Source organism: Pinus tabuliformis, chromosome X (assembly GCF_031772625.1).
Source record: "Pinus tabuliformis cultivar Carrire ecotype Pingquan chromosome X, CPIR1, whole genome shotgun sequence".
Taxonomy (NCBI): domain Eukaryota; kingdom Viridiplantae; phylum Streptophyta; class Pinopsida; order Pinales; family Pinaceae; genus Pinus; species Pinus tabuliformis.
Window position 1 is genome coordinate 798,644,596 of NC_142308.1, and position 5,920 is coordinate 798,650,515.

General features: G+C 38.9%; 1 pseudogene; it reads right to left on the reverse strand.

The window, feature by feature from the left end:
* Positions 1-4,607: 4,607 nt before the first annotated feature.
* LOC149142226 (ribosomal RNA small subunit methyltransferase pseudogene) lies at positions 4,608-5,686 on the reverse strand (annotated as a pseudogene).
* Positions 5,687-5,920: the final 234 nt, after the last annotated feature.

Below are 5,920 nucleotides of genomic sequence, written 5' to 3' on the forward strand. Positions count from 1 at the left end.
TGTTGGTTACTATGATGTTATACAGATGGATTACCAATCTGATTCTTCTTATGAGAAATTATTCAAATTGAGAATGACCAAGTACCATTATGAATACCTCCCTAGTTAAGAGGGAGTGTTGTAAAATGTAACTAGGTTCGGTCTTCATAATGACATTGTAATTATGATTTTGTAAACAAGAAAATGAATTTATTATTATGCTTGCTTCATGGGTTTCATGAGCAAGAGTTTTTATATAGATGGCTCCCATTGAGAGCCTTAGGATTTGTCTTTAAAGTCAAAGAGTCAATGTCATGTATGAAGAGCTCTTCTTGAGCATATGTAAAATGTATATGAGTCAATCTAGTGTCTAGATAGCCCTCCAAAAGACAAGCACGGATCTCCTCTTGAAGTCAGCCTACAAGATGAATTAAATAACTCATGTCGGCTCATATAATAAAGACACAACAGTTCTCTCTCTCATGTCAGCTTATATGCATGACTAACCACTATATATAGGCGTGTAAGGATCCACATTACAACAAGACAGAATTCAGATATCTCTGAAGTTTTCAGTGGGTAATTATAGTCAACCAAGTTTGGACAACCCTAAGATTTTCAGTACTAGTTACAGTCAACAGTTCGTGGATCTCTCTCTAAAGTTCGAATAAATAATGATAGTCATCAAGCTCGGATCTCCACAAAAGAACAAGGATGATTTCTTTGAAATTTGGGTCACAGTCACAGTGACAAGAAAGGAGTCTAGTTCGGATGTCAAGATACATAATGAACTCGGAATAGTGATGAAGGAATAGCGAAGATCTTTCATGATGAAGGGACAAAAAAGATACAAGCAAGGAGGATCTATAGTTGACAGTTCGGATGCCTCTTTGATGGACAGTGTTATAAAGTAGACAGCTCAGATGATGAAGGCTAGAAGGAACTCAAATCTGTCATGAAGGAACAACGAAGACATTATAGAGACTTCGGATGATGCAAGGTACAGTTCAATGTTATAATGGAGACAATACTTTGATGAGCTATGTGCTATGATTTGGTTCAGATCTATTATAGTCTCGGTACAACTACAGTAAGAATATCTTGGTGCTATGATGAAGTCATAATGACAAGAAGGATCAAAGGAAAGAGGAAGAGAAGAAGAGGAGACAGTGTCTTGGTCTTGGAGTGGTTATTAGGTCAAGGATTCTGGCCCCGGTCTTGGTATTTGTCAATTGGAATCTCTATAAGAAGAATTTGTGTGGGTTTTACTCTCAAAGAGTGAGAAGTTTTGGCTTGACAGAAAGTCAACATCTCGTGTTCTTATCTCTTTTGTCTAGTAACTATTTAATGAACTGAGAAAACAAGCTTCCTCAGTTTCATTAGCGTCAATAAAGGGGTCATCATTCCCAGAAGCACCAGTTTCATCCTTTTTCATTCCCAAGATCAGTTCCAGGATCATTTCTAGACGCATTATTCCCTGCATCCCCAGAAGCACCAGTTTCATTGGCATCCCCATCAACACCAGTTCTTTGTCATGAGGTTGTTAACTCCCGGAATGTCGGACTCACAATCGGCCTGACTCACCTCATCACAAGACAAGACGTGATCTGACAAGACAAGACCTGATCTGCCAAGACCTGAAACACACTCTAATAATAACAAAATAAAATTATGCTAATAAGAAAAAGTAAAAAGTACCTCACAGATAGTTATCATCATCATGAAAAAAATCTTATTAACCTAATTACCCTAAATTCTTCAACACCCACCAAGTCTATTACTTTTGCACTAAGCTTTGAAATAAGTTGTGGGCACCCGGGCCAGAAGAATGGAGGCATTTTTTTATTTTATTAAAATTATGACACGAGGCCCAATCTCCAAGCCTACAAGGTCTATTACTTTTGCACTAAGCTTTGAAATAAGTTGTGGGCACCCGGGCAAGAAGAATGGAGGCATTTTGTTATTTTATTAAGATTATGACACGAGGCCCAATCTCCAAGCCTAGATTTCTTGCGATACATATGTCCTTGAAGTTCATAAGCCAAAGTTCACCGAGCAGTCAGCGCTTATATGCATGCAAATTACTAAGTTGAAGAGGAGTCCACAACCAAGTAGGATGAATACCCTATCATGCTCAACATGTCGGAATATGGTAAGAGCCTGGACGTATATAAACCATTTATGCACTACTTTATTTTATCAATGTGAAGTATATCTATATATGCACTATTGAAAAGAGCACACATGTGGTGGGATATGAAAGATATTTAGAAATAGAGTAAATGTATTTGTCAAACACTGGTTACCATTCTTGGATGTTAAAGGTGAACGAGATTGAGAATTTGAGGTGTTGTCAAAATATGTGGATGTGTTTTGTCATAGGCTGAACATTGTTGCATGTTTTGGCATAACAAAGCTGCCCACGACATAGAAGGAATGAGAATCGCAAGAAGAATTTTGTCTCTTGTTTGTTTGATTTGATATGTGTTGTCAAGGTTTCGCCAACATTTTCCATACTTATGTCGTGTGCTCCTTCCTTCTATGGACAATTATGTGTTTGAAGTGCATACTTCCTCGGTGGTCATTAATAGGGGACCTCTTGTATGCAAATATCATGGCTCTCTACATGTACTTTGTTATCACAAAATCGTTTACTAAGGGCTGCTACCTAGCAAGATTTCATGAAACTATTTCAAACCAGGCTCTTAACTAAGGCTTAGCCTCCTTAGTCTGAGAGGGCTCTCTCATAGGTTATTGATATTGAACAAGATGGCTAACTCTTACAAGACACATGAAAAATAAGCTGGCTGGATAGAATTGCTTCCCATTGGGCTTATGGAGTCTCATACATTTCAGTAAACAAAAGCACTGTCTTTTCATGGAAGTCAAGGCTCTTTACATCAGATGTTCAAACATACTTTACAAAACCACAGCTTGCCAAGCATACAGGAAGTCAGAGCATTAAACATGAATTCTGAGTGATTATGCTGTAACAATACTGTAAAAAGAACACTAAGAGAATATACCACCATACATTTGAACAATATGATCTATTGAGAATCTTGAGAAGAAACAACAGCTGTTTTTCTATTACTGTAATCTGCTTCACATAAACCAAAACAGTCTTTTCTAAAAACATCCAACCCCCTGTTTATTTCTCTTTCAGCTATTTATAAAGTTCTCCTACTTGACTCCGATTCCTCTGAGGGGAATTCGAAGTCCTTTCCTAATGACACCTATTCACTTTTAAACTAACTAATAAAAGCCACTTTCCTACTAATTGACAGCTCTGGACTCCTAAAACAATTAAAATTCTAATTCTACATCATGCTGGAAAAAGCATTTATTACAACCAAGCTTCACTCTCTGCCAAGTGGATTACTATAGCGGTAGCTTTGATGGCCTTAATTACAATGAACTTCATTCTTTGACATCTGCTTACTTTCAGGCGGTGGCTGTGATGAAACTTTAATGCTCCATGTTTGTCTTTAATGACATATCTTTCTGTTACCCTGAAACATAGGCCCCTGTTTGTCGGTCTTTGATTTGCCTCAACATATTCGAATCCTAAGGAGTATGCTTTTATCCTTTAATAAAAAGAGCGGGCTGCCACGTCCTTAATGTGCTGTAGGCTGTAATGATGGACAGGTGTCTCACTTTTTTTAAAATTCCCGCTTGTATACCAAACTGCCTGTTTATGTTAAAAACACCACCTACAGCAGTTTCGTAGCGCGCTACGAAACTGCTGTGTGATTTAAAAAAAAAAACACAGTTTTTCTCTAAACTCCTCACAAAATTGAATAGCTGCTGTTTGCTAGGCTTCACAGTTCACCATTTGAAGGATATTGCCATCGTAGACAAACCCACTGGTTGCAGCTGTTGCTATTGGTCATTATGGAAAAACTACCCTGTTGGTGGCTTCCTTTAGATTCTTGTCAAAATATGGGTATGGATTTGGATCACAGTATGCTGGAAGCTTTTCAAACTTCAAGAGAAGATGACGGAAATGTGATTCAAACCACCCTCTCCAACTCTGAAAATCATCTTCATCTGAAGCTGTAACATGGATTTGAATGAAAAAATCATAACTAGAGCAGAAAGGAAACTGTTCAAAGAGTACATTCCAGTCACCACTATTTGGCAAGGTGCTCCAATTTAACTCCATTTTCATTATTGCATCCCAGCCACGTGAAAATTCTGACTTGAGTCTTTGTAGGGTGCTTCTTGTAACATTGTAACTGCGGCAACTATAGGGGTACACTGGTATGATAATTGGTATATGGTGATGTCTATCTGATCCATCAGAATAATCAGGCTGGGTCTCCACCAATGTCACTAGAGTTGGCCACTACCAATGTGCATATATCCAAAAGAATCTTGAAACCAGCATACTGACGGTGGCATTTGGAAACATTTGGCAAACCCGTGCAACAAGCACAGCCCAGTGTATTCCTTCAGGAAACCCGAAAGTATGTGAATATATTCCTCTCCTCTTTGCCCAAAACTTGATACATCTCAGGGTGGAACGGAAGTTCTCAATCTTGGGTACTAGCTGAAGGATCTGTGCTGTAACTCTGCATCCATTCAAACTTTTGACAGTTGTATCATCAATATTCTCAAGCAATTTTTCATCGAGAATATCCATATCTTCTGGAATTGTTCTCAGACTCATTTGTCTTCTGACATGCTTCTTGCAAAGCTTGAAATGTCTTGAAGTTCTTTTTCAGTAGTGATAAGATAGCCTTTTGCCTAAAGATCGCCCCTAAAGTCTTATTTTTACAATTAAAACAGAGACGGACCATGCCATCCCATTCCTTGAAATTAATTGGAGGAAGAGGATTACAGGGTTCAATAAGTACAACCGAGGAGTCAACCTTTGGAGGAGGCCTGAAATTGTTCTTGCCAACTTTGAAGAGATGTGAAACACGAGCTAGCAATTTAGTATTCTCTGAAAGCCGGCAATACAAATTATCTCCTGGATTTGCAACAAGTCTCATAGCAAACTCTCTTTGGAACATGATAATGGCACATCTAAAAATTGGTCTGTGTGATAACAATTTAAATGTAAACGGAGAAGATATCTGGTAAGGAATATTTGCTACACACACACATCGAAATAAGGCAGTTCACATTTGAGAACATCTACTTGAATGGCCTGCAGCCGAATGGCACTGCTTGTGCCTTGTACCCTGCGCTGCAATTCCAACACCATACGAGGATCCAAACCGATTGCTATTACCTTCTTGGCTACCTCTGATACCTAGTTCTGCGTTTTCTCTGATACCCACGGTTCAGAATAAAAATACAATCAATACCTTATCACACTCTGCACCAACTGAACATATTGACTGTAACAAATACCCATTATTATTGTACACAATTTTGAGATGACAAATACGGTTTTGTTGGTTCCGAAGACTAAAGTTGCAGGCCCTTGCTTATGCGCTCCCAATGCACTTATGAGATTTCCAGGTGCCAATAAACCCTTGTTAATGTGAACACCTTCTTTGAAATGGAGACCATCCGCACCTGTCTTCTTGGCTCGTTCAGAACCTGCAAGATCCACTAAGTGAAGCTTTGCACATAGAAAATCTTCACACCGATCTTCTGCAGTACCTGGATCACCACTTAATGCCGCATCCCATTTCCTCGTATTCACCATGTTGATTGTAAAGATAGCATGAGAACGACTGGATTGATTATTCATGTTAGTGTTTCCAGTAGCTCAACACAACGACCCTTGAGCTAAAACAGAAGCCATTTCTTCTTGAGCGGTGACATCTATCTCTGTTACACCTGTAAGATTTATTCCACCATTAGCTGTTTCCCGAATTTGTATGGGTGACTTTACATGGAGTGTTGGCTTTCCACTACCCGGACCATCTAGCTTCGCTGCAGCTGGAGGATTTGGGTCAAGTAGATCATGCACTTCTTCTTTCAG